The 9740-nt window shown below is 39.5% G+C and overlaps 1 pseudogene; it reads left to right on the top strand.

The window, feature by feature from the left end:
- Window positions 1-228: 228 nt before the first annotated feature.
- Window positions 229-8710, top strand: LOC129475346 (uncharacterized; annotated as a pseudogene).
- Window positions 8711-9740: the final 1030 nt, after the last annotated feature.

Below are 9740 nucleotides of genomic sequence, written 5' to 3'. Positions count from 1 at the left end.
CAGAGAGCATAGCAAGGAATACATTGTCCAGAGTGAATGGTGTCTGTGTCCGGAGCAGGATTCATTCAGCCTCCTGAGTTGTCTTCTTCGGCATCCCCCAGGTAATGTCCACGACTTGTGTCATTTGAGGAAGCTGCATCATCTGGGGCTGAGGCTCCTGTAGGGCAGTTCCTTCATTTCTGGTACTGGGTTGGGTCCTAGCCATGCCATAGTATGGTTTGATGCATCATGTTAGAATCCAAAGAGGACCTGAGGGGGTGTAAACACAAGAATATCCTCATCCCCACGTTAACAATTCATTTGGACCACACCCTGCATTACTGTTTACATCTTTCCATAAAACTGCAAACCTGCAAGTGCTTTTCTACAGCTGATTGAAATTTATCATATAAATTTAAAAAATTAAGGGTAAATAAGGCTTGTGCTAGTAGTGTTGCAGGGTCCTTACTCATACTCCCCCTTTTTTGGTTTTTGTGCATATTTTTGAAGAGTGAAATGGACACATTCTACTATAGCTGTCCTTGGGAGTTATATGGAATGCCTGTGGAATACTGGATATTCCACGTGGGACAAAATTATTGAAATTGTGAGAGGCACAAGCTGGACCATTATCAGTTTTAATTTTTGTGGGCCTCTCCATAAATGCAAAAGTTAAAAGAAGATGTTTAATGACATATCGAGTGGACTCTTCAGGAAGAGCATGTGCACTAATTAGATGAGTGGTGGTATCAACGAATACATGCACGTATCTAAGTTTTCCAAATTCAGGGATGTGTGTAACATCTGTTTTCCATAAATGATTAGGTCCTAGTCCTCCAGGGTTAACAGCTGTTGAAGGAGGGGACGTGCCTGTGAGCTGGCAATCTGGGCATTGCAGGATAATTTGTTTAGCTAGTCTTTGGTAAGTTGAAATTATTTAGATAATTTTCTCCAGTTTTAGTGGAAGAATTGATGCGATTGGGTGGCTTGGTCAAGCCATTGTTGGTTGGAATGTATGTTAGTTTAGCCATTGTGGAAAGCAGTTTAGAGACTTCTTAAGGGACTTAACATATAACTACCATTTGACCCAGCAGTCTCATTACTGGATTTATACCCAAAGGAATATAAATTATTCTACCATAAAGACACATGCATGCTTATGTACACTGCAGCACTATTCACAATAGTAAAGAAATGGAATCAACCTAGATGCCCATCAGTGGTGGACTTGATATAAAAAATATGGTACATATACGTGATGGACTATCACACAGCCATAAAAAAGAATGACATCATGTCCTTTGAGATAAAATAGATGGAGCTGAAGGCTATAATCTTTTTAAATTTTTTTTAAATTATACTTTAAGTCCTGGGATACAAGTGCAGAGTGTGCACGTTTGTTACATAGGTATACACATGCCATGGTGGTTTGCTGCACCCATCGACCTGTCATCTACATTAGGTATTTCTCCTAATGCTATCCCTCCCCTAGCCCCCCACCCCTCAACAGGCCCTGCTGTGTGATGTTCCCCTCCCTGTGTCCATGTGTTCTCATTGTGCAACTCCCACTTATGAGTGAGAACACGTAGTGTTCGGTTTTCTGTTCTTGCATTAGTTTGCTGAGAATGATGGTTTCCAGCTTCATCCATGTCCCTGCAAAGGACATGAACTCATCCTTTTTTATGGCTGCATAGTATTCCATGGTGTATATGTGCCACATTTTCTTTATCCAGTCTATCATTGATGGGAATTTAGGTTGAATCCAAATCTTTGCTATTGTGAGCAGTGCTGCAATAAGCACACGTGTGCATGTGTCTTCATAGTAGAATGATGTATAATCTTCTTGGTATATACCCAGTAATGGGATTGCTGGGTCAAATTGTATTTCTGGTTCTAGATCCTTGAGGAATTGCCACACTGTCTTCCACAATGGTTGATCTAATTTACACTTCCACCAACAGTGTAAAAGTGTTCCTATTTCTCCACATCCTCTCCAGCATCTGTTGTTTCCTGACTTTTTAATGATTGCCATTCTAACTGGTGTGAGATGGTATCTCATTGTGGTTTTGATTTGCATTTCTCTAATGACCAGTGATGATGAGCTTTTCTTCATAGGTTTCATGGCTACATAAATGTCTTCTTTTGAGAATTGTCTGTTCATATCCTTCACCCACTTTTTGTTGGGGTGGGTTTTTTTTTTTGAAATTTGTTTAAGTTCTTTGCAGATTCTGGATATTAGCCTTTTGTCAGATGAATAGTTGCAAAAAGTTTGTCCTATTCTGTAGGTTTCCTGTTCATTCTAATAATAGTTTCTTTTGCTGTGCAGAAGCTCTTTAGTTTAATTAGATCCCATTAGTCAATTTTGGCTTTTGTTGCCATTGCTTTTGGTGTTTTAGTAATGAAGTCTTTGCCCATGCCTATGTCCTGAATCATATTGCCTCGGTTTTCTTTTGGGTTTTTATGGTTTTAGGTCTTACGTTTAAGTCTTACATCCATCTAGAGTTAATTTTCATATACCATGTAAGAAAGGGGCCCAGTTTCAGTTTTCTGCATATGACTGTCCAGTTGTCCCAACAACATCTATTAAATAGGGAATCCTTTTTCTATTGCTGTTTTTTTTTTCAGGTTTGTCAAATATCAGGTGGTTGTAGATGCATGGTGTTATTTCTGAGGCCTCTGTTCTGTTCCATTGGTATATATATTTGCTTTGGTACCAGTACCATGCTGGTTTGGATACTGTAGCCTGTAGTATAGTTTGAAGTCAGGTAGCGTGATGCTTCCAGCTTTGTTTTTTTTTTTGTTTAGGATTGTCTTGGCTATGTGGGCTCTTTTTTGGTTCCATATGAAATTTAAAGTTGTTTTATATAATTCTGTGAAGAAAGTCAATGGTAGCTTGATGGGGATATCCTTGAATCTATAAATTACTTTGGGCAGTATGGCCATTTTCATGATATTGATTCTTCCTGTCCATGAGCATGGAATGTTTTTTCATTTGTTTGTGTCCTCTCTTATTTCCTTGAGCAGTGGTTTGTAGTTCTCCTTGAAGAGGTCCTTCACATCCCTTGTAAGTTGGATTCCTAGGTATTTTATTCCCTTGGTAACAATTGTGAATGGGAGTTCACTCATGATTTGACTCTCTGTTTGTCTATTATTGGTGTATAGGAATGCTTATGACTTTTGCACATTGATTTTGTATCCTGAGACTTTGCTGCAGTTGTTTATCAGCTTAAGGAGATTTTGGGCTGAGACAGTGGAGTTTTCTAAATATACGATCATGTCATCTGAAAACAGTTTGACCTTCTCTTTTTCTATTTGAATACCCCTTATGTCTTTCTCTTGCCTAACTGCCCTGGCAATAACTTCCAATACTATGTTGAATAGGAGTGGTGAGAGAGGGAATCCTTGTCTTGTGCTGGTTTTCAAAGGGAATGCTTCCAGTTTTTGCCCATTCAGTATGATATTGGCTGTGGGTTTGTCATAAATAGCTTATTATATGAGATACGTTCCATCAATACCTAGTTTATTGAGAGTTTTTAACATGAAGGAGTGTTGAATTTTGTTGAAGGCCTTTTCTGCATCTATTGAGATAATCGTGTGGTTTTTGTCACTGGTTCTCTTTATGTGATGGATTATGTTTATTGATTTGCATACGTTGAACCAGCCTTGCATCCCAGGGTTGAAGCTGACTTGATCATACTGGATAAGCTTTTTGATCTGCTGCTGGATTCTGTTTGCCAGTGTTTTACTGAGAATATTTGCACTGATGTTCATCAGGGATATTGGCCTGAATATTTTTGTTTGTTTGTTTGTGCCTCTGCCAGGTTTTGGTATCAGGATAATGCTGGCCTCATAAAATGAGTTAGGGAGGATTCCTTCTTTTTCTATTGTTCAGAATATTTTCAGAAGGAATGGTACCAGCTCCTTTCTGTACCTCTGGTAGAACTCGGCTTTGAATCTGTGTGGTCCTGGGATTTTTTTGATTGTTAGGCTATGAATTATTGCCTCAATTTCAGAACTTGTTATTGGTCTATTCAGGGATTCAACTTCTTCCTGGTTTAGACTTGGGACCGTGTATGTGTCCAGGAATTTATCCAATTCTTCTAGATTTTCTAGTTTATTTACATAGAGGTATTTATAGTATTTTCTGGTGGTAGTTTTTATTTCTATGGGATCAGTGGTGATATTCCTTTTATGATTTTTTATTGTGTCTATTTGATTCTTCTCTCTTTTCTTTTTTATTAGTCTGGCTAGTGGTCTATCTATTTTCTTGATATTTTTAAAAAAGCAGCAACCGGATTCATTGATTTTTCAAAGGTGTTTTCGTGTCTCTATCTCCTTCAGTTCTGTTCTGATCTTAGTTATTTTTTGTCTTCTGTAGCTTCTGAATTTGTTTGTTCTTGCTTCTCTAGTTCTTTTAATTGTGATGTTAGGGTGTCAATTTAGATCTTTCCTGCTTTCTCCTGTGGGCATTTAGTGCTATAAATTTCCCTCTAAACACTGCTTTAGCTGTGTACCAGAGATTCTCATACATTGTGTCTTTGTTCTCATTAGTTTCAAAGAACTTATTTATTTCTGCCTTAATTTCATTGTTTTCCCAGTAGTCATTCAGAAGCAGGTTGTTCAGTTTCCATGTAGTTGTGTGGTTTTGAGTGAGTTTCTTAATCATAAGTTCCAGTTTCATTGCACCATGATCTGAGAGACTGTTTGTTATGATTTCCATTTTTTTGCATTTGCTGAGGAGTATTTTACTTCCAATTATGTGGTAATTTTTATAATAAGTGTGATGTGGTGCTGAGAAGAATGTATATTCTGTTGATTTGAGGTGGAGCGTTCTGTAGATGTTTATTAGTTCTGCTTGGTCCAGAGCTGGGTTCAAGTCCTGAATATTCTTGTTAATTTTCTGTCTCAATCTGCCTAATATTGACAGTGAGGTGTTAAAATCTCCCACTATTATTGTGTGGGAGTCTAAGTCTCTTTGTAGGTCTCTAAGAACTTGCTTTATGAATCTGGGTATTCCTGTATTGGGTACATATATATTTAGGATAGTTAGCTCTTCTTGCTGAATTGATCCCTTTACCATTATGTAATGGCCTTCTTTGTCTCTTGATTTTTGTTGGTTTAAAGTCTGTTTTATCAGAGACTAGGATTGCAATGCCTACTTTTTTTTGCTTTCCATTTGTTTGGTTAATATTCCTCCATCCCTTTATTTTGAGCCTATGTGTGTCTTTGCACCTGAGATGCATCTCCTGAATACAGCACACTGATGGTTGTTGACTCTTTATCCAATTTTCCAGTCTGTGTCTTTTAATTGGGGCATTTAGCCCATTTACATTTAAGATTCATATTGTTATGTGTGAATTTGATCCTGTCATTAGGATGCTAGCTGTTTATTTTGCCCATTAGTTGATGCAGTTTCTTCATAGTGTCAATGGTCTTTACAATTTGGTATGTTTTTGCAGTGGCTAGTACCAGTTGTTCCTTTCCATGTTTAGTGCTTCCTTCCAGAGCTCTTATAAGGCAGGCCTGGTGGTGACAAAAATCTGTCAGCATTTGCTTGTCTGTAAAGGATTTTATTTCTCCTTCACTTATGAAGCTTAGTGTGGCTGGATATGAAATTCTGGGTTGAAAATTCTTCTTTGTAAGAATGTTGAATATTGGCTCTCACTCTCTTCTGGCTTGTTGGGTTTCTGCAGAGAGATCCGCTGTTAGTCTGAGGGGCTTCCCTTTATGGGTAACCCAACCTTTCTCTCTGGCTGCGCTTAACATTTTTCCTTCATTTCAACCTTGGTGAATCTGATAATTATGCATCTTGGTGTTGCTCTTCTCAAGGAGTAGGTGAATCTGATGATTATGTGTCTTGGTGTTGCTATTCTTGAGGAGTATCTTTGTGGTGTTCTCTGTATTTCCTGAATTTGAATTTTGGCTTGTCTTGCTAGATTGGGGAAGTTCTCCTGGATAATATCCTGAAGAGTGTTTTCCAACTTGGTTCCATTCTGCGCATCACTTTCAGGTACACCAATCAAATGTAGGTTTGGTGTTTTCACATAGTCCCATATTTCTTTGAGGCTTTGTTTGTTTGTTTTTTATTCTTTTTTTCTCTAATCTTGTCTTCATGCTTTATTTCATCAAGTTGTTCTTCAATCTCTGATATCCTTTCTTCCACTTGAGTGATTTGGCTATTGATACTTGTGTATGCTTCACGAAGTTCTCATGCTGTGTTTTCAGCTCCAACAGATGATTTATGTTCTTCTCTAAAGTGGTTATTCTAGTTAGCAATTTCTCTAACCTTTTTTCAACTTTCTTAGCTTCCTTGCATTTCGTTAGAACATGCTCCTTTAGCTTGAAGGAGTTTGTTATTACCCACCTTCTGAAGCCTACTTCTGTCAAGTCCTTAAACTCATTCTCTGTCCATTTTTGTTCCCTTGCTGGTGAGGGGTTGTGATCCTTTGGAGGAGAAGAGGCATTCTGGTTTTTGCAATTTTACGTTTTTTGCACTGGTTTCTCGCCACTTTTGTGGAATTATCTACCTTTGGTCTTTCATGTTGGTGACCTTTGGATGGGGTTTTGGTGTGGACATTCTTTTTGTTGATGTTCATACTATTCGTTTCTGTTTGTTATTTTCCTACTAACAGTCAGGCCTGTCTGCTACTGGTCTACTGAATTTTGCTGGAGGTCCACCCCAGACCCTGTTTGCCTGGGTATCACCAGCAGAGGCTGTAGAATAGCAAAGATTACTGCCTGTTCCTTCCTCTCAAAGCTTCATCTCAGAGGAGCATCCACCAGATGCCAGCCAGAGCTCTCCTGTATGAGGTGTCTGTCGATCCCTGCTGGGAGGTGTCTCCCCGTCAGGAGACACAGAAGTCAGGGACCCACTTGAGCAAGCAGTCTGTCCCTTAGCAGTGTTTGAGCACTGTGCTGCGAGATCCACTGCTCTCTTCAGAGCTGGCAGGCAGGAACATTTAAGTCTGCTGAAGTTGCATCCACAGCCACCCCTTCTTCCAGGTGCTCGGTCCCAGGGAGATAGGCATTTTATCTATAATCCCCTGAGTGGGGCTGCTGCCTTTCTTTCAGAGATACCCTGCCCAGAGAGGAGGAATCTAGAGAGGCAGTCTGGCTACAGTGGCTTGGTCAAGCTGTGGTGGGCTCTGACCAGTTAGAACTTCTGGGCAGCTTTGTTTATGCTGTGAGGGGAAAACTGCCTACTCAAGACTCAGTAATGGCAGACGACCCTCCCCGCACCAAGCTGGAGCATCCCAGGTTGACTTCAGAATACTGTGCTGGCAGCAAGAATTTCAAGCCAGTGGATCTTAGCTTGCTGGGCTCCATGTGGGTGGGATGCACTGAGCTAGATCACTTGGCTCCCTAGCTTCAGCCCCCTTTCCAGGGGAGTGAACGGTTCTGTCTCGCTGGTGTTCTAGGCACCACTGGGGTATGAAATGAAACTCCTGCAGCTAGCTCGGTGTCTGCCCAAATGGCCACCCAGTTTTGTGCTTGAAACCCAGGGCCGTGGTGGCATAGACACCGGAGGGAATCTCCTGGTCTGCAGGTTGCAAAGACCATGGGAAAAGCACATTATCTGGGCCAGAATGCACCATTCCTCATGACACAGTCCCTCACAGCTTCCCTTTGTCAGTGGAGGGAGTTCCCTGACCCCTTGCACTTCCCGGATGAGGCGACTCTCCACCCTGCTTGTGCTTCCCCTCCAGGGGCTGCACCCACTGTCTAACCAGTCCCAGTGAGATGAGCTGCATACCTCAGGTGGAAATGCAGAAATCACTCGCCTTCTGTGTTGATCTCGCTGGGAGCTGCAGACCAGAGCTGTTCCTATTTGGCCATCTTGTCAGCTGCAAGGATGGTATTATATTAAGAGAATTAACATAGGAACAGAAAACCAAATATTGCATGTTCTCACTTATAAGTGGGAGCTAAACATTGAGCGAGACTCTCAAAAAAAAAAGAAGGAAACAAGAGACATCAGGGCCTACTTACTTGAGGGTGGAAAGTGAGAGGAGGAAGAGTATCAAAAAAGTACATATTGGGTGCTCTGCTTGTTACCTAAGTGACAATATAATTTGTGCACCAAGCCCCGTGATACATAATTTACCTATGTAATACACCTGCACATGTACCCAACTCAACCTAAAATAAAAGTTAGAAAAAAAGGAAAACCTCATTTTTATAATTCTGTTTCTCTGGAACCACTCTTGGTACCAAGATCTGTGGGAGGGTTCTCCAGAGAAAGAAATCCAGTAGAATATAAAAAAAGTAAGGAAATTTATTATGAGAATTGGCCAATGTGATTATGAAGGCCCGTAATATTCATTGGTGATTCTAATAAAAATTGAAGTTTGAAAGCCACTAATACAGATCATTGCTATGATGGTTAGAAGTATAATAGTTAACTTTAAGTATCAACTTGACTGCACCATGGGGTGTCCAGATATTTGGTGAAACGTTATTTATGTGGTCTGTGAGGATGTTTCTGAATGAGATCAGCATTTGAAATCAGTAGACTCAGTAAAGCACATTGCCTTCCCCAGTGTGGATGAGCATCATCCAATCTCCTGAAAACCTGAATAGAGCAAAAGCTGGATAAAGGGAGAATCTCTCTCTCTCTTACTCTTTCTCTGCATAGGTCTTCTCCTGCATTCTGACTTGGGCTGGAACTTACACCATTGCCTCTCCTACTTCTCAGACTTTTATATTGCAAATGTTGAGACAGCTTCAGTAATCGCAAGAACCAATCTCATATATATATTATATATATTATATTATATATATAATATAATATATATAATATATATTTATATATGTATTTATACATATATATTTCTCAGCCTGAATAAACATATGAACCAATTTATAGATATAGATATAAATTGCCTATATATAAAATCTCTCTCTCATATACATATATATGTATATGAGATTGGTTCATGTGATTATTGAGGCTGAGAATTCTCAACATTTGCAATATAAAAGTCTGAGAAGTAGGAGAGACAATGGTGTAAGCTCCAGCCCAAGTCAGAATGCAAGAGAAGACCTATGCAGAGAAAGAGTAACAGAGAGAGAGAGAGAGAGAGAGAAGTAGGAGAGGCAATGGTGTAAGTTCCAGCCCAAGTCAGAATGCAGGAGAAGACCTATGCAGAGAAAGAGTAAGAGAGAGAGTGATTCTCCCTTCATCCAGCTTTTGCTCTATTCAGGTTTTCAGGGGATTGGATGATGCTCATCCACATTGGGGAAGGCAATGTGCTTTACTGAGTCTACTGATTTCAAATGCTGATCTCATTCAGAAACATCCTCACAGACCACATAAATAACGTTTCACCAAATATCTGGACACCCCATGGTGCAGTCAAGTTGATACTTAAAGCTAACTATTATACTTCTAACCATCATAGTAATGATCTGTATTAGTGGCTTTCAAACTTCAATTTTTATTAGAATCACCAATGAGTATTACGGGCCTTCATAATCACATTGGCCAATTCTCATAATAAATTTCCTTACTTTTTTTATATTCTACTGGATTTCTTTCTCTGGAGAACCTTCACACAGATCTTGGTACCAAGAGTGGTTCCAGAGAAACAGAATTATAAAAATGAGGTTTTTCTTTTTTTCTAACTTTTATTTTAGGTTGAGTTGGGTACATGTGTAGGTGTATTACATAGGTAAGTTATGTATCACAGGGCTTGGTGCACAAATTATATATATATAGAGAGAGAGACTTTGTGAGATCATTCTGTTTTTTTTTTTTTTTT

The sequence above is a fragment of the Symphalangus syndactylus genome, chromosome X (genome assembly GCF_028878055.3).
Source record: "Symphalangus syndactylus isolate Jambi chromosome X, NHGRI_mSymSyn1-v2.1_pri, whole genome shotgun sequence".
Taxonomy (NCBI): domain Eukaryota; kingdom Metazoa; phylum Chordata; class Mammalia; order Primates; family Hylobatidae; genus Symphalangus; species Symphalangus syndactylus.
Note: the sequence above shows the minus strand (reverse complement) of the source record. Positions and strands in the feature narration are given on the sequence as shown.